The sequence below is a fragment of the Lithobates pipiens genome, unplaced genomic scaffold (assembly GCF_037356315.1).
Source record: "Lithobates pipiens isolate NorthernLeopardFrog02 unplaced genomic scaffold, aLitPip1_a1.2 Scaffold_25, whole genome shotgun sequence".
NCBI classification, from domain to species: Eukaryota; Metazoa; Chordata; class Amphibia; order Anura; family Ranidae; genus Lithobates; species Lithobates pipiens.
In genome coordinates, this window is record NW_027507787.1 from 222087468 (window position 1) to 222107568 (window position 20101).

The following is a 20101-nucleotide window of genomic DNA, read 5'->3' on the forward strand; positions in this document are numbered from 1 at the left end:
GAGTGTTGCCAACCGTCAGTATTTTTACTAGCAGCCAATAAAAAACAGGCAATTTTCTCGTGCCAGTAAATGCCAGTAATAGTAAAAGGTTGCCAGTAAAAAATATGGCTCTGACGCTCGGCTTGGTCCGGAGTTGGCTGAGACCATCACACTGTAGCAGGCACTGGGATTGGGCGGCTCTGGCAGAGGCGGTGCCTGAGCATGTCATGTGATGTCATAGTGCAAGGGAGCCAAGTAGAGCAGCCAGAGGCTCTTGTGCGGGTCTGCGGTATTGGAGCAAGGCAAGCCGGGCCCTGGAATGCCAGTGCTGTTTAGACTGGAGTGGAGTGGAGGAACCGTTTGGCTTGGGGAGAGACTGTCCCTGTGACTCAGGAGGGGACGTGTTGTGTCGGTGAGGTGTCATCATCATCTGTGCTGCTGCACACTGCTATCAGGGTCTCATTCTTATTTCTCGTCCTCCTGAGTCCTGTCCCTGAGCTACTTACTATATCCAAAATAAAATAAGAAATATGTTTTTTGCCTTAGCTACTTTAAATCATATTGCTAATTGCATATTGTATTTGTTCGTAGCCTGAATACTCTCATTTGCACTTAAAACTGTCATTTTGTAACTTTTGGAAATGCCAGTAAAAACTCGGCTGTGCCAGTAAATTTTGGGTGTTGTCTCAGTAAATTTCAATCTGTTAGGTTGGCAACACTGCTCCCGCTACTGTCTCAACCAATGAGGAAGAGACCCGGGAGAGCCGCTGCTCTCGTGCTCATCGCTGGATCGAGATGGGGCTCAGGTAAGTATTAGAGGGTAGGGCTGCTGCACATACAATTTTTTTTTTTTTAACCTTCATGCATGAGCCTTTACAACCACTTTCAGATCTGTCAACAGTGAGCTTTAATACAATTTCTTTATAACATCATTTCCTTATAATAAGTTGCGGTGTTATTTCCTTAGCCACATCAACAATTAAATGTGAAATATCTGATAGAATTTACATGCTGTCATTTTTTTTATTTTTTTTTAGAAGCAGCTCAACCGCTTTTCTATGCAGAGCGAGGTTTTCTTAACTGACACACTTAACACAGCCCAGAGAATAGCTGCTTTATGGCGTATATCAGTTAGACCGGCCCGGGCACACAATGCCGCCTTGTTTGGAATTTAAAAGTAAAATGACGCAGGGAAATGAGCCCGCATCCAGCTCTCTGTCTGCTTTGCATGAAGAAGTTGACGTGAGCTTCAGTAAAATATCTGTTTCAGCTGCTGAAGCGGGTACACAAACAAATATTTGCTTGCCTTTCAATTTTCAGGTGCTAATTAGCATGATAAAAGCACGTACCAGATAGGAGTGATACGGTTGTGTTACCAGAGCAGCCGAGTAGCTGTCTCTCTGCTTTTACAATAAAGAGATGTAAATATCCAGACACCTTTCCAAGTGTAGTCAACGGGATTCTATGAACACGGGCCCCGAGGCCTCATCCACCCTGTAATGTTAAAAAAAAAAATGGTGTCGTTCACATTAAAGTGTATATCGGGGAGAAAAAAAATAAAATCTGCTGTAAATCTGTGTAATACAAGCGCATTTACTCATGTTTTATCCCTATGCAGACCCTGCAAGTACAAAAGAAATACTCGTTGCTCTGCCAGAAGGATAAAAAAAAAAAAAAAAGACAAGGATGAAGATGGACTTTTTATTGGTAGCCACCAGTGGACCCAAGATGAAAAAGAGAACACTCGGTTGAATAACAATCCAAGTTTATTTAACATCATGTAAAAAAAAACATATTAAAATCGAATACTGAAATACATAACAAAATAATATAGTGTTGTCCCACCTAGGTAAAACCTATATGAACACTTGGGAAACCCTGTAGGCAGTAGCGTTGCTAGGGGGTGGCTTTTGGGGCTATGGCCCAGAGGTCCCCAAGGGGAGGGTAGGCTCTTTGGGGACCCTGATGTAAGTGGAGGACTCTCTGGGGACCCTGATGCAAGGGGGAGGCTCTCTGGGAACCCTAATGCAAGCAGGGGCTCTCTGTGGACCCTAATGCAAGGGGGAGGGGCTCTCTGGGGACCCTGATGTAAGTGGAGGACTCTCTGGGGACCCTGATGCAAGGGGGAGGCTCTCTGGGAACCCTAATGAAAGCGGGAGGGGCTCTCTGTTGACCCTGATGTAAGTGGAGGACTCTCTGGGGACCCTGATGCAAGGGGGAGGCTCTCTGGGAACCCCAATGCAAGCGGGGGCTCTCTGGAGACCTCCACCTGTCCGGCTATCCCCTACTCTTGCTACCTTCAGGCGATCCCTGAAAACTCATCTCTTGCCTATCATGTCTCTAACTAATCTTTTACCACTTCCATCAGCTCTTTCCCCACGGTTACAACCTTTTGTACCAGCTGCCCCACCCTATTAGATTGTAAGCTCTTCTGAGCAGGGCCCTCTTAATCCTCTTGTATTTTATTGTATTATAACTGTATTGTCTCCCTTTTATATTGTAAAGCGCTGCGTGAACTGTTGGCACTATATAAATCCTCTATAATAATAATAATAATAATAATAATGTATGCAGAATGTCTTATGAACATATTATGGCCCCCTGAGGAAATCAATGTGTACTGAAGGATCACTACGCGTTCGCTTATAGCTTCCTCAGGGATCCTATTGGTACTATGAAACACAATATATATGTAGCGGTGTGTTGCCACTAGTAACTAACATCCACTATATCACCCTTTTACCGACCTTCATATATCACTTCTGAGACAATGAACAGTCATTTGCTTTGTTTCGTTTTTGTTTATTGGGGGATATAACTTGGTTAGGGGAAAAGGGTGTATGACAGACATATGCAATTAGCGGACCTCCAGCTGTTGCAAAACTACAAGTCCCATCATGCCTCTGCCTCTGGGAGTCATGATTGTGGCTGTCAGAGTCTTGCTATGCCTGATGGGAGTTGTAGTTCTGCAACAGCTGGAGGTCCACTAATTGCATATCACTGGTGTATGGGATGCCCATAGATCAAATTACTTTGCCATCATATTTATAAATTTGAACTTCGTTTGAGCCTTGAAGAAATGATGCACATGTATAACATCTACAGTCTCTTCCCTGCATCACCATGCAGACTGTTGCTCCTCCTCTGCGTAACTCCTGCAGACTATTGCTCCCAGGAATCCTTCCCTCCTGTACAAACTTATTGTCAGGAAGGGCGAGCCAATATCCAAGAAGGCGGCTGAAGAATACGACCTGTGACCTCAGCCCCTGTCAGAACACCTCTGGCGCATCTGCGCGTGCCTGTGCGCGCAGGTGTGCACACATGTGCTCATTGTCAGGAAGGGCATGCCAGTATTGAAGATGTGAATCCAAGACAACCTATGAGATTGCCGCCCACGCACATATCTTTGCGCACATGTGCGCATGCACGCTCGCACGCACAGCTTTTGCCGCTTAACAGCCTATTTAAACACTGCCAGTGCACAGACTCAGTGCTGTCTGCTCTACAGCGTTCCCATGTGTTCCTGCTACCTGAATTTTGTTACCTGTTCCTGTTACCTGACCCGGCTTGCCTCTGACGATTCCTGCTATCCGCCTGCACCCAACCCGGCTTGTCTGACCACCGCACCTGCTTGCTCCTTCTGCTACCTCGCTGCCAGCCCATCACCGACCTGGCCTGTATCCTGACTATTCTTCTGCCTCTGCATCTGCTCCTGACATGTCCGCCAGTGTATGACCCGGCCTGCCTGTACTCTCTCTCTCGTCTGCCTGGAGAATCCTTCTGAGCTACCGCTCCTCCTACAGCTGCTTCGGTTTCCACGGTCTGCAACCAATCAGGCACTCGTGCGACTCTGCACTCCTGCGCTCCCTGTCTGCTCTACCGGGGGGCCTTGGCTCAGAGGTGCAAGAGAGGCTGTCCGCTGTATATCAGGCTCTACCATCAGGTACGTGACACTTATTCTGTAGCACATTATGTTTCTTGTCAAATCCTCTCCTATATGCAAAATAACCCACTCTGAATAGTCTCTAATGCTGACTCTGATAGGATGCTGCTACTAGGCCAGAGGTCTGCAGTACCTCTCCCCGGAGGCCTAGTAGTTTAGTAGCATGTGCTGAACGGTGGACTACTGTTCCCAGCTAGTCCAGCTTGCAAAGCATCGATTTGACACCATTCCCCACAGTTTCTCCTCTGTTCCAGGACTCCTCATCAATGACCATGTAAAGATGAGGACTTCATCCATGACCGTGTAAGGATGAAGTTCCCTCACAGACTTCCTGGCATGTCCCCACATCCAGCCCTCCACTGTGGTACGCTCACCGACTCACCAACCTTTCTCTGCCCCGAGTCCATGATAGAGAACTTAACTGGACTGTATGTTCTGACAGCTTCTCCCACCCCTCTGCTCCAGGAACTCCTCATCAATGACCGTGTAAAGATGAGTACTTCACCCATGACCATGTAAGGGTGAAGTTCCCTCACAGCTCTCCCGGGCCTCCTCCTGCGATCAGTGCACCCCCCCCCCCAGATGGGGGCGCCCTCCTGCTGCTGTCTAGTACTCCATTCTTCACTTTAGCCGGCCGAAAACTCCCCCCAGTGGCCTGTTACCTCAGCTTATATGGGAGGTCTGCCCCCTGACAATTCAGGTTGGGGATTGGTCAAGGCTCTTCACCTGAGCTTCCTGCCACTCCAGTTCTAGGCCCTGCCCCTCTTCCAGAACATTCTCCCTGGAAGCAGGGGAGGCACCTCAGCCCTAAAGCACTGGTGGTCACACCCACTTCTACACTAACCACTCCCTGCTCCCCAGGTCAAAACAAACAGGTCTAGCCTGAAGCATAGGCCTGCCTAAATTTACCTGTACTGACAGATCCTTACCAAAAAATCCTCAATTTAGTACCTACCTATGGTAGAGGGTGCTACATATATTATAATATATCAATACTATATTTCCATATTTAAAAGCAAATTGTGCGTTGGTAACTAAATAGATTGTATGTGTTCTTCATGGGACAATGGAATTTAAAAAAATGATAAATTACCTTTTAGATATTCTTTTAACAAACATGCCATAATTACCTCCTCTATGCAGTTGGTTTTGCACACAGTGGCCCCAAATCCTCCTCTTCTGGGCTCCCTCAGCGGCGCTCCTGGCTCCTCCTCTTCTTGAGTGCCCCGTCGGGGAAGCACTCTCCCTCGGGGCTGCGCCAATTCACACACCCGGCAGGACTCAGCTCCACCCCCCAGCACCCGCATCATTGGATTTGATTGACAGCAGCGGGAGCCAATGGCTGCGCTGTTATCAACCTATCCAATTAGGACACGAGACACTGGCTGGAGCTGGTGTGCTTCGTACACATTTACATATATTTTGAATGCTCAAAAATACTTACCCAAGTTACAGAAGAAAGAAAAAAACAGGAAATACCCAAACATATATCACAAGAGGGGACGGAGGAATTTTTGGATCCTTTTCTCACAAATGTATAGTTTATAAAATTATATAATTATAAACAGATATGATAAAAATGTGTTGATGCAATATATATGTCATAATAGGGCTATGTAATCATTATCATTACCAGGTTGCGGAGTTACTGGGTGCTCAATGCTACATGTTTCTTCACGTGAGGGGATGGCGGACAGCAGCCATCTTTGTGCCAGAAGGATACTCTGCTCCTAAGCCCTGTTATTGGGCTGAAAACATGCAGCGTTTTACTGGAATGTGTGGTGTCAGCCCTGCGCAGTTGTCTTTTGTTAAATGACTCAACCCCCTTGTAACGAAATGTCCCACACTTCACTTGAGTGCTTTTGTCATATACTACTTCCTCCCAGTCTGAATATAGATATCAGATATTCCAACCGCTGACAACAACAAACAGGGCAATACTCGTTTGGTTGCTGAACATGAACTGTGTAAAATAAAAAGGTTATGGCGCTAAACCCTATCAGTGATGTGATAAATTAACCTATCACCAAAACCTGGTGTTTTTTTAAAAAGAAAAAGCTATTGACAATAGCGTGCAAAGATTTCCTAAAACAATTTTGTATCCTAATTGAAAGAATATATGTGTGATCAATATTGAATCAACATACGTGTTCCATCATAATTATATCCAAAATAGATATTAAATTATCTTATACGTGTCAGCCTGCTATGAGTGAATACCAAAAATATATAAACATTCATTTAGATATACAAAATGGTGAAAATGTTGTTTGTATCCAACAATGTGCTAGTTCAGAACAAACTGTGCAAACATGTGCAAAATAAGTGCAAAAAAACGACTAGGGATCAGAACAGCCAGGGATCAGAAATATGTTCAACCAATAATCGCATGAAGACGCATCTATGTCCAATATAAGTCCGAAATTAATGTTTGGCTTAATGATACTGCCTCCTCAGATTATTGCTGTAATTGATGCGTAAAGTCAATAGGGAATATTTCATTCACTCGTGCAAACAGTGCGGGTCTTCAATTAGAAAACTTCATCCCCGGTGCGCCACTCAGTGCTATAGTGTGTAAATGCTCTCACCAGAGTTAATGCCCCTTATGGGGCTGGATGGACCTTCACAATGTAAGCCACTGTGCTGCTCTCTGGCTGCTGCTGGTGCACTGGGTGAAGCTTCGCTATTCCGTCCGTATGGTCTCCAACGTTAATTATATATGAGGAAAGACATATCCATAGTGTAATACATTCTTAACCAGATCGTTCGTTTATTAGTATAAAAAACTACTCACATTTGACATTAAAAGCATATGCGTATGGAAAAAACTCAGCCGTTCGTCTCTATCCGTTCAAACGAGTGCACACAACGTGGCCACGCCCTACGCGTTTCGTCACTCTGACGTCCTCTGGAGCCTCCGGATTGTTTGATCGTGTGTACGAGGCATTGGTCACCCTGTGCTCCTAATGGACACAGAGTTACTTAGACATAAGTGGTGCATGGGGAGCTGAAACAAGGGTTTCCCAACCTTTCCAAGGGATTCTGGTTTCCACGGGCCCTCCCATCACACCCCTCATCCTATTGTCCAAAACATAGACGCTAATCATTCTATAGTCCAAGATAAGAACTAGGAGATATAAATACAGTCCATGAGATAACACAGGACATGTACACAGGACAGCTCTGAAATGTTGACATATTGAACAGGTATTTTTTAAAATTCTTTAGATAATAACTAAACCAGGGCTTTTTTCATTGCTAATGTGGAGGTGCCATATATCACCATCTCTGGCACTGGTACTGTGTTCACCACTCACCATCTTGTCTCTAGTAAACACCGATGAGGGTAGAGGAAGTTTTCTGTACTACTTGCTTCCACTGATAGCTTTTGTGTTTACCAGAGATAGCGCCTCTTATGGCGGCTCACACAGAACCCTCCCTGCCCAATGACACAGAAGAGGAGGCCACCAGTCCTGTAGCAGGGGCTCCTTTTACAGAACTTGTCCCTAGCCAGCAATAGGGACTTCTCCCTGGCACTCTCAGGCACTTAGTTGTATTGTACTGGCCGAGGGAAAGGGGATTTGGGATGGAGGGAGAGTTCTGTACTAGGTAATAGGAGATTGCGGGGAGAGCTATGTGCTGGGGGGAGAAGGTTTGGGTTGTACACTGGCCTGTGGTACCAACCCTGTGCAATAAGCACGCCTGATGCCTATACAATATGCACTCCTGAGCCTTGCACAATACGCACTCCTGATCCCTGCACCCTGCACAATACACACTCCTGATACCTGTGCAATAAACACTCCTGATACCTGTGCAATACACATTCCTGATACCTGCACAATACACACTCCTAATCCCTGTGCAATACACACTCTGAATCCCTGCATCCTGTGCAATACACATTCCGGATCCCCGTCCAATACTCACTCCTGATCCCGGCGCAATATACATAGTCCTAATCCCTGTGCAATACACACTAATCCCTGCACCCTGTGAAAAACACACTCTTGATCCCTGCACCCTGTGCAATACATATTCATGATCCCTGCGCCCTGTGCAATACACACTCCTGACCCATGCGCAATACACACTCCTAATCCCTGCACACTGTGAAAAACACATTCTTGATCCCTGCATCCTGTGCAATACACATTCATGATCCCTGCACCCTGTGCAATACGTACTCCTAATCCCTGTGAAATACACACTCTTAGTCCCTGCACCCTGTGCAAAGCATACTCTTGATCCCTGCACCCTGTGCAATACACGCTCTTGATCCCTGCACCCTGTGCAATACACACTCTTGATCCCTGCACGCTGTGCAATACACACTCTTGATCCCTGCACGCTGTGCAATACACATTCATGATCCCTGCACCCTGTGCAATACACACACCTGATCCCTGTGCAATACACACTCCTAATCCCTGTGCAATGCACACTTCTAATCTCTGTGCAATACACATTCCGGATCCCTGTCCAATACTCACTCCTGATCCCGGCGCAATACACAGTCCTAATCCCTGTGCAATACACACTCCTAATCCCTGCACCCTATGAAAAAAAAACACTATTGATGCCTGCACCCTGTGCAATACACACTCTTGATCCCTGCACTCTGTGCAATACACACTGATCTATGCGCAATACACACTCCTAGTCCCTGCACACTGTGAAAAACACATTCTTGATCCCTGCACCCTGTGCAATACACATTCATGATCCCTGCACCCTGTGCAATAGACACTCCTAATCCCTGTGCAATATACACTCTTAGTCCCTGCACCCTGTCCAAAACACACTCTTGATCCATGCACCCTGTGCAATACACACTCTTGATCCCTGCACCCTGTGCAATACACAGTCTTGATCCCTGCATGCTGTGCAATACACATTCATGATCCCTGCACCCTGTGACATAGACACTCCTGATCCTTGTGCAATACACACCCCTGATCACTGCACCCTGTGCAATACACACTCCTAATCCCTGTGCAATACACACTCCTGTTCCCTGTGCAATACACACTCCTGTTCCCTGTGCAATACACACTCCTGTTCCCTGTGCAATACACACTCCTGTTCCCTGTGCAATACACACTCCTGTTCCCTGTGCAATACACACTCCTGATCCTTGTGCAATACACACCCCTGATCCCTGCACCCTGTGCAATACACACTTCTAATCCCTGTGCAATACATACCCTTGTTCCCTGTGCAATACACACTCCTGTTCCCTGTGCAATACACACTCCTGATCCCTGCATCCTGTGCAATACACACTCCTGATCCCTGCATCCTGTGTAATACACAGACCTGATTCCTGAACCTGTGCAATACACACTTCTAAACCTTGCACCCTGTGCAATAACTACTCCTGATCCCGGGACCCTGTGCACCCTTTTCCATGCTCCTTAGCCCAGGGAAGCATTGGGCTGCTTACAGACAGCTTTTGCGATAAGCTAGGGTTCAGAAACAGCCCACAAATCACAAGCAATGCTCAAAGCTGGCAGCATCTGCTGCAATTATTGAGCTGTTTGTGGTCACCTTTATGCAATTCTGTTTCTCAGTAATAACTAACAGTATACATATAGTTCCAGGAAATAGACAACAATTGGCTCTGTTCAGGTGTTACTCAGATATAAAGAACACACTGTGAATGAACAGTGGGGCCCGATAAGCAATTACACCATGGACATAAGTATACTCATCCACTATAGCACACAGCGGTTGCTAGGTGGAACTCCGGCTCAAGAGCAGAGCTATTGCAGATTTCAGTGTGCTGAGAATTCTTGATGCCAATTGTACCCTTAACAAGGGCTGCACAATGGAGGGTGTGCTCTGCACTGTTGTGTCTGTTAATAGTGTAATTAACGGCCTCTGCTTCTGCTCTTCTTAAAAAGATTTATTTAATTCCCCTCAATAAAGAGGCTGCACTTTCTCCTTTCAGGCAGGAGATAATTTCCTTTTCAGAAATGCTTGGGGCTTGGAAAAGGGCCCCACTCACAAGGAAGAGGAATGCCAAACAACTTTGTCTAAGAGGATTGTCCTATTGTGTGGGGCCAACACACAACACGGGTCCGCGGCCTGCACGCGGGGCCACAATGGCGAGGAGTGGAGCCGGATTGACTCAATCAGGACCCCAAATGCTTAATTAACCCAACCCATTACAGCATATTGACGGGGAGGGCCGGGGGTTAATAGAAATTCATGCAACAAGATGCACACAACACACACACATATATCTACATCAGCATCCTCGGGGCCTGTAGAAGAAAATTATTAGTGCTTTAATAAGCAGGCACACATCATTTAATAAACAAATTTGCTAGGCGGCCAGAGAGGCAAATTTCTACAGATAAATAGATGAGGCTATTAGGTTGGGCTTCGTTGCAAAAGCAGACATGTTGCCCTGTCTGGCTGCTTCTTCAGACATGTTATATTCACATTAAGGCAAAAGTAATGGCTTGCATGCATATGTCTGCTGTAATCTAACCACTGCTTAAAGGAAACGTGCACATGTAGACATTCGGAGGCCGCCATTGACCTCCTTCTCAAAATGTTTCCTGGCTGTCTCTGGTTTCACTACTTTCAGTTGTTTTTTTCGGATGTACAGGGGGTGCCATTAATTGTTAATGGCAACCCAATGCATCAGCAAACGCACTACGTTTATACTTGTGCCAAACCTCATGGTGCCGCAGCACCATGTGGCATGGAGTGGTGCGTTTTGAAAAAAAGGGTCAGGGGCTTCTTAAGACCGCAGGCGCTTTCACGCAAAAAAAAAGCGGCTGAAAAGCTCACGAAAACCTATTTTCATTAAAATCAATGAATGCTTTCACACTGGGGCAGGGTGGTGAAAAACACGCCCTTCTCCATTGAAATAAATGGAAAGCGCCTGAAAAGCTCTTCAAAAGTGCTCAGTGTTTTATGCCGCGTACACACGAGCTGACTTTTCAACAGCAAAGGTCCAACGGAACGATTCCGTCAGACCATTCGATCGTGTGTGGGCTCCAATGGACCTTTGCTTGCCAAAAATCCGGCGGACTTTACATTTTTCCACCGGAACTCCGCCGGACCGAGAAATCCGTTCGTGTGTACGCTAGTCCGACGGACATAAACCGACGCTAGGGCAGCTATTGGCTACTGGCTATGAAGTTCCTTATTCTAGTCCGGTCGTACGTCATCACGTTCGAATCCGTCGGACTTTGGTGTGATTCTGTGTGGCCAAGTCCGTTCATTCGGAAAGTCAGTCGGAACTCCGCCGAAAGTCCGTCAGAAAGACTGTCGGACCTAGTCCCTCAAAAAGTCCGGTCGTGTGTACGCGGCATTAGGCCACTTTCACACTGGGGCGTTGTGGGCGCTGGCGGTAAAGCGGCGATATATTTAGCGGCGCTTTACCGCCGTTTTAGCGGCGATATGCGCCCGATAACGGGGCAGTTTTAACCTCCGCTAGCGGCCGAAAAAGGGTTAAAACCTCCCGCAAAGCGCCCCCGGAGCGGGGGTTTGCAGCGCTGCACCATTGTTTTCTATGGGAAGGGGTGCTGTAAACACACCGCTCCTACAGCACTCCAAAGATGCGGCTTGCAGGACTTTTTGTACCGTCCTGCAAGAGCACCGCTCCAGTGTGAAAGCCCTCGGGGCTTTCACACTGGAGAGACAGCAGCGGCTGTTTCAGGGGGTTTTGCAGACGCTATTTTTAGAGCTGTAGCGCCTGCAAAGCACCCCAGTGTGAAAAGGGCCTAACTGACAGTTTACAAGCGGCTCAGTGTGAAAGAGGCCTTAGTCACGTTTCTGCAGGTAGAGCAGCCCATTAACCACTTAGGGTCCTTTCACACGGGGCGGATCAGTTCTGATCCGCCCCGTGGATGTCCGTTTGCTCAGCAGGGATTACTCCGCCGATCCCCGCTGAGCAGGGAGATGACAGCTCCGTCTCTGCACACTGCGCAGGGACGGACCTGTCACAGCGCCGCTCTCCCCTATGGGAGATCGGATGACGACGGACCGCAGTGCCCGTCGTCACCCGATCCGATCCGCAGACGGATGGAAAAATAGCTTTTTCCTCCGTTACACTTTTTCGGATCGGAGCGGGTCGGATGTCAGCGGACATGTCACCGCTGACATCCGACGCTCCATAGACCTCTATGGAGCACCCGTTCAGGTCCGCCTGAAAAACTGACAGGCGGGCCTGAACGGGACGTCAGTGTGAAAGGGGCCTTAAGGACCAGAAGATTTGCCCCCTAAGGCCGCGTACACACGGGCGGACTGTTCGCTCAACTTTGTCCACTGAACAGTGTTTCAGCGGACAGTCCGCTCGTGTGTGGGGCTTCAGCGGACAGTTTCAGCGGACAGTTTGACGAACAAAGTTTTTCGGAAATTCCGAAAAACTGTCCGCTGAAACTTTGTTTGAGCGAACAGTCCGCCCGTATGTAGGCCACTTTCGAAATGAGCAAACTGTTCCCGCTCGGAGGAAAGTCTGCTCATTACGAGCGCGTCTCCAGGTAGGCGGGGCCCGCGAAGGAGACGTCGCTGGCCCCGCCGCCTGGTATGGACTTAAAGGGGAACCCCAACGCCGTAAAAAATCGGCGTGGGGGTCCCCCCAAGGTCCACAACAGACCCTTGTCCGAGCACGCTACCCGGCCGGCCAGGAAAGGGGGGCGAGCGAGCGCGCCCCCCCTCCCGAGCCGTACCAGGCCGCGTGCCCTCAACATGGGGGGTGCCATGGGGAAGGGGGGGCCGCGCAGCCCCCTCACCCCAAAGCACCTTGTCCCCATGTTGATGAGGACAAGGGCCTCTTCCCGACAACCCTGGCCGTTGGTTGTCGGGGTCTGCGGGCGGGGGGCTTATCGGAATCCGGGAGCCCCCTTTAATAAGGGGGCCCCCGGATACCGGCCCCCCACCCTATGTGAATGAGTATGGGGTACAATGTACCCCTACCCATTCACCTGTAAAATAAAAGTACCCCAAAAAAAAAACAACACACGAGATAAAATATTTTATTGCACAGCTCCGGGGGTCTTCCGTCTTCGGGGGTCTTCTCGCCGGACTCCTCCGCTATCTTCGTGTAGCTCTTTTGCTAGCGGAGGAGTCCGGCTTTCTTCCTCCCCACCGCCGGCCTCTTCTCCCGAACTTCGGGGGTCTTGTCCCCCTCTTCGGTTCTTCTGCCGGGCCACCGCGCCTTCTTATAGCTCTTTTGCAGGCGGTGGCCCGGTCTTCTGTCGCCGCCGCCTTCCGTTCTTCTGCCGGGCCACCGCGCCTTCTTATAGCTCTTTTGCAGGCGGTGGCCCGGTCTTCTGTCGCCGCTGTCGCCTTCCGGTCGCCTTCCGTTCTTCTTCTTGTTGTTCTTCTTCTTCTCCAGGAGATGTTGACACGTCGCTCTCTCCGGCCGGAATGCCAGAGCCGCGCTGTGCGGCCACTTATATAGTGACAATGGGGCGGTGTCACATGGTATATGTCACATGGGTTGGTCACATGGGTTGATGTCACATGGGGACTATGACATCGTAAGGGGGCGGGGTCACCATGTGACCAACCCATGTGACATATACCATGTGACACCGCCCCATTGTCACTATATAAGTGGCCGCACAGCGCGGCTCTGGCATTTCGGCCGGAGAGAGCGACGTGTCAACATCTCCTGGAGAAGAAGAAGAAGAACAAGAAGAAGAACGGAAGGCGACCGGAAGGCGACAGCGGCGACAGAAGACCGGGCCACCGCCTGCAAAAGAGCTATAAGAAGGCGCGGTGGCCCGGCAGAAGAACCGAAGAGGGGGACAAGACCCCCGAAGTCGGGAGAAGAGGCCGGCGGCGGGGAGGAAGAAAGCCGGACTCCTCCGCTAGCAAAAGAGCTACACGAAGATAGCGGAGGAGTCCGGCGAGAAGACCCCCGAAGACGGAAGACCCCCGGAGCTGTGCAATAAAATATTTTATCTCGTGTGTTGTGTTTTTTTTTTTTGGGTACTTTTATTTTACAGGTGAATGGGTAGGGGTACATTGTACCCCATACTCATTCACATAGGGTGGGGGGCCGGTATCCGGGGGCCCCCTTATTAAAGGGGGCTCCCGGATTCCGATAAGCCCCCCGCCCGCAGACCCCGACAACCAACGGCCAGGGTTGTCGGGAAGAGGCCCTTGTCCTCATCAACATGGGGACAAGGTGCTTTGGGGTGGGGGGCCGCGCGGCCCCCCCTTCCCCAAGGCACCCCCCATGTTGAGGGCACGCGGCCTGGTACGGCTCGGGAGGGGGGGCGCGCTCGCTCGCCCCCCTTTCCTGGCCGGCCGGGTAGCGTGCTCGGACAAGGGTCTGTTGTGGACTTTGGGGGGGACCCCCACGCCGATTTTTTTCGGCGTTGGGGTTCCCCTTTAAGTTCATTCCAGGCGGTGGAGCCCGCGACGTCTCCGTCGCGGGCCCCGCCTACCTGCACACGCGCTTGAAATGAGCGGACTGTTGCCTCGTGTGTGGGCGAGCCCGTTCATTTCAAAAGTTGCGCGGACTTAGTACGACGAACAAAGTTTGCCGTATTTGTCCGCTCAAAAAGTGCCGTGTGTGGGCGTGTTCGTTCATTCAAAAGTTTGAGCGGACTGTTTGACGAACTTAGTTTCGGCAGACAGTCCGCCCGTGTGTACGCGGCCTAAGACCTCTTTCACACCGAGGCGCTTTTCAGGTGCTTTCACGCTAAAAAAAGTGCCCGAAAAGCTTCATGAAAACCTATTTCCATTAAAATCAATGAATGCTTTCACGCTTGCAGGGCAGTGAAAAAACGCCCTTTTCCATTGAAGTGAATGGAAAGCTCTTCAAAAGCGCCTGAAAAGGTCTTCAAAAGCGCTCAGTGTTTTACTGGCAGTTTAGAAGCGCCTCAATGTGATAGGGGCCTTAATGACCAGGCCATTTTTTGCAATACAGCACTGCGTCACTTTAACTGACAATTGCGCGTTTGTGTACCCAAACAAAATTTATGTATTTTTTCCCCACAAACAGAGCTTTCTTTTGCTGGTATTTCATCACCTCTGCGTTTTTTAATTTGTTGCGCGGTAAACAAAAAAACACCAACAATTTTGAAAAAAAAAAACAATATTTTTTACTTTTTGCTATAATAATTACCCCCCCCCCCCCCCCCAAAAAAAAAAAAAAAAAATGTCTTCATCAGTTTAGGCCAATATGTATTCTACATATTTTTGGTAAAAAATAAAAATAAAATCGCAATAAACATATATTGATTGGTTTGCGCAAAAGTTATAGCGTCTACAAAATAGAATCGATTTATGGCATTTTTATTATTATTATTATTATTTTTACTAGTAATGTCAGCGATTTTTAGCGGGATTGCGACATTGCGGCAGACAGATCGGACACTTTTGACACTTTTTTGGGACCATTGACATTTTTACAGAGATCAATGCTATAAAAATGCACTGATTACTGTGTAAATGTCACTGTCAGGGAAGGTGTTAACACTAGGGGGTGATCAAGGGGTCAAGTGTTCCCTAGGGAGGTGTTTCTGATGCCGCGTACACACGGGCGGACTGTATGGCCTACTTAGTCCGTCTAAACACATTTCAGCAGACAGTCCGCTCGTGTGTGGGCTTCAGCGGACTTTTTCAGCGTGCAGTCTGGCGTACTAAGTATTTCGGATTTTTCGAAATTCTGTCCGTCATACTTTGGTTTCAGCGGACAATCCGCTCGTCAGTAGGCTAGTTCGACGGACTAAGAATGGCGCATGCCCAGAAAGGATTTACACGGCGGAAAGGTGCTTTGCTGTGTATTGGACTTCCTATTTCTAGTCCCGTCGTACGTGCTGTACACGTCATCGCGCAAGCTTTCGACGTACTGTTTGTGCATCCGTGTGTGGTCAAGTCCGTTCAGTCGAAAGTATGACGGACTGTCTGTCGGATTGTATGACGGACTAAGTACGCCATACAGTCCGCCCGTGTGTACGCGGCATAACTGTGGGGGGAGTGTAGTGACCGGGAGTACAGAGAGATCGCTGTTCCTAATCACTAGGAACAGACGGTCACACTGAACTTCCCTATCAGATCGGAGATCTGTTTTTTTACATTGACAGATCCCCATTAGAGATGAGCCGCACCAGAACCTTCGAACGGACCTAAAATTCGTACGAACTTTAGAACCCTATTAAAGTCTATGGAACTTGAACGTTCGAAATCAAAAGTGCTAATTTTAAAAGCTAATGTGCAACATATGCAACAGACAACACCAGCAATAAGGGGTATTTTCAGGTGTATACTGTGCTGGAGGCACACAACACCCACTTTAACTCCTGCAGATGCCTGTATTAGAAAACACCAGCAATAAAGGGTAGATACAGGTGTATACTGTGCTGTGCTGGAGGCACACAACACCCACTAACTCCTGCAGATGCCTTAATTAGAGAAAAACAGCAATAAAGGGTAGATACAGGTGTATACTGTGTTGGAGGCACACAACACCACTTTAACTTTAAGATGCCTGGGAAAAGAACACTGTCCCTGCCTATCTAGCTCTTTCCCTGCACGCCGGAACACACTACACAAGGCCGCTGCGCTGGCAGCCTTATATAGTGTGGGGCGTGTACTAAACCCCCTGAGCTATAATTGGCCACAATTCCTGCCTGTGGCCAATTATGGCTCTCCTCGCTGCCGGCACTGTGATTGGCCAAGCATGCGGGGTCAAAGTGCATGCTTGGCCAATCATGAGCCAGCAATGCACTGTTATGGATGGTGGGTACTGGTACTGCTGGCAGGTACTTCTGGCAGGTACTGGTACTAATGACTGGTACTACTGGCTAGTACTGGTACTGCTGGTTGGTACTGGTACTGCTGATATTGGTACCCGCCATCCCCAAACATAATTGTGACAGAAGCATGGGATAGGTTTTTATAACTTAACCCTACTTTAAACATCTCCACAACTTTATCCCTGACCTGTCTGGTGTGTTCCTTGTGCCGCGTACACACGATCGAATTGTATGACGTACTTAGTCCGTCATACAATCCGGCGGACAATCCGGCGGACTTTCTACCGAACGGACTTGGCCACACACGGATACACAAAAAGTCAGACGAATGCTTGCGCGATGACGTACAGCACGTACGACGGGACTAGAAATAGGAAGTCCAAGACACAGCAAAGCACCCTTTGGGCTCCTTCTGCTGACTTTGCGTTAGTGGAAGTTTGGTTAGAGACGATTCGCGCTTTTCAGACTTCAGCTTAATTCGTCCGTTATTTTATTTTTTATTTATTCTCGAATTGGAATATTAATCATAGGATGAGGATGAATAAAAACATTTGTGATAACTCTGTGTGAATATAAGCAGCAAAGCAACTTCACTTTTCTTGCATTATGAAGAAGAAAAGAATGTGCTATATTAAAAGATCACAAAATTAGCAGCATGACGAATATGCTAGCTTCAATACGAACACTAGTTTTACAAGACAGAGCGCTTCCGCCCTGTAAATCCTTTCTGGGCATGCGCCATTCTTAGTCCGTCGGACTAGCATACTGACAACCGTATTGTCCGCTGAAACCAAAGTACGACGGGAAGATTGGTGTGCAAACCGAAATTCTTATTACTCCGGACTTCACGCTGAAAAAGTCAGCTGAAGCCCACACACGATCGGATTGTCCGTTGAAATGCGTTTCAACGGACTAAGTACGTCATACAATTCGATCGTGTGTACGCGGCATTGGCCTTCATGGTGCTGTTTGTTCACTAAGGTTCTCTAACAAACATCTGAGGGCTTCACAGAACAGCTGTATTTATACCGAGATTAAATTACACACAGGTGAACTCTATTTACTAATTAGGTGACTTCTAAAGGCAATTGGTGCCACTAGATTTTAGTTAGGGGTATCAGAGTAAAGGGGGCTGAATATAAATGCATGCCACACTTTTCACATATTTATTTGTAAAAAAAATTGGAAAACCATTTATCATTTTCCTTCTACGTCACAATTATGTAAGACTTTATGTTGGACTATCACATAAAATCCCAATAAAATACATTTACATTTTTGGTTGTAACATGACAAAAAGTGGAAAATTTCAAGGGGTGTGAATACTTTTTGAAGGCACTGTATGTATTTTTTTGGATGTAAGTAGTGCAATTTATACATGTGACCTGTTATCAGTCTTTTGCAGTCCCTGTACTGCAGAGTGTGAGAGGAAGAAGCCAAACAGTTCATGTGATGATCAGAAGAATTCTGACAAGAGGAGAGAGCAGAGTGACAGAGGAATGAGCAGCTCACTATTGTTATGCTTCTCCTTTCACTGTCTAGTCACAGGCTGGGGAGGGTCCAAGATGACCTGGGCTCAGAGGATGTGGCTTGAATAGTGCTGGTTGGCAGATTAAACTGAGGGGGGAAATACCTCTGGATTGAAGTTAAATATTGAGGCAAAAGCTGGTTTAGTTTTTTTTATATCTTTAATGCCTACACATGTTGATACAGATATATATTTTTTTTCTTGTATGTTGTTTTCAGATGTATGTGCTTTACTGTATATATTTTTTTCTTTTATTTTTTTTGTTTATTATATATATATATATATATATATATATTTTTTTTTTTATCAAATAAAAAAGGAGATGCATAAACTATAATACACAAATGCATTCTTGTGTAGTGTTTGTTTACCTTTCTTAGGGTACCCCCCCCCCCTTTCTTTTCTGTGGAAACCCCACACCCCCCAAGCTACATTAAAATACACAACAAAATTTAGAACATGTATTATATTTTCAGATGTATGTATCTTAGGGCCGGTTCACACAGCGATGCGATGCGAGGCGACACGGCTCGCCTCGCCTCGCTCTCGCAAGTCGCCCCCATTCAGTACTATGGAACCGTTCTGAGAGGAGCGACTCGAGTCGCTCCGACTCAGAAAAAAGGTTCCTGTACTACTTCTGGGCGACTTCGGGGGCGACTTGCATTGACTTCTATACAGAAGTCCTCTGCAAGTCGCCGCTGAGATCCCCGCAGGTCGCGGCGAGGCAAGTCGGAGACGCCTCGCCGCGCCTCGCTGTGTGAACCGGCCCTAAGTGTATGTTTTCTGCTTTTTCTTAAATTATATTAGCTTGTTTTATCCAATAATATTTACACACAGAGTATAAAAAACACAAATGCATTCTTGAGTACTGTTCTTTTATCTTTTTTTCTGTTACCCCCCCCCCCAAAACCTTAAGCAACAATAAAATACATAAAAAAGGGGGAAAATTTACAAATGCTCTGTAAAAAAAAAAAAAATGCAGAGAGGTTCTTTAAATATAAATATATATATATATATATATATATATATATATATATATATATATATATATATATATATGTATGTATTGTGTGTATATATATATATATATATATATATATATACACACACTTTTTTTTTTTAGCTAATTTTGTCTAAGCAGGATGCGCAGTGAACATAAAGGCTAATTCGGCAATATTTTGGTGAAAGTATAATTGGTCATTTATTGGCAATATCCAGGTTAACAAAATCACTCCGCTCATCTGCTAGAAGCAGCGTTAACTTTGACATCAAATTTCGTTTTAGTTTTAGTCATAGTCTGTTGACTAAAATGCCATTTTAGTTTTAGTCGTATTTTAGTCATCTGAGTTGTTTTAGACGTATTTTTGTCGAATAAAATCTCCAGTACATTTTAGTTGACTAAAATCTAATGGGTTTAGTTCAATCTGAATGCATTATTTCTTTAGAACTGCCCAAGATTATATACCCCTGGACTAGAAATATAATAAAATGTTTATTATTTATGGTATTAAAGAGGAACTGCAGTCTGCTCACATAATCTGTAATAAAAACATCTTTGCCATTCTGAAGCTTCCCTCTAACCACTTTGCATATTATTTTATATATACTGTGATTCTGTACTTGCCAAATATTCTGCAGAAATCTCCCTCCACTGAGTCTGGCTGCAGCCATTTTAACTATGGGTAGCTGAAACTGCTGCCTGTTCACTTCCTGGATTTATAAAGACACACAGAGGCACACCTCCAGCTCTGCAGCTCTCATTGGCCCTCTTATGACTCACCCCCTCCCTTCCTGGAAACCCTCACGAGAGTGATTAGAGAGAGCTGTGCATGATGTCATACGCCTAGGATAATGACCAGACAAGAAACAGGAAGTGGGCTGAATAAGGTATTTACTGGCAGAAAAAAAAAATGTTTT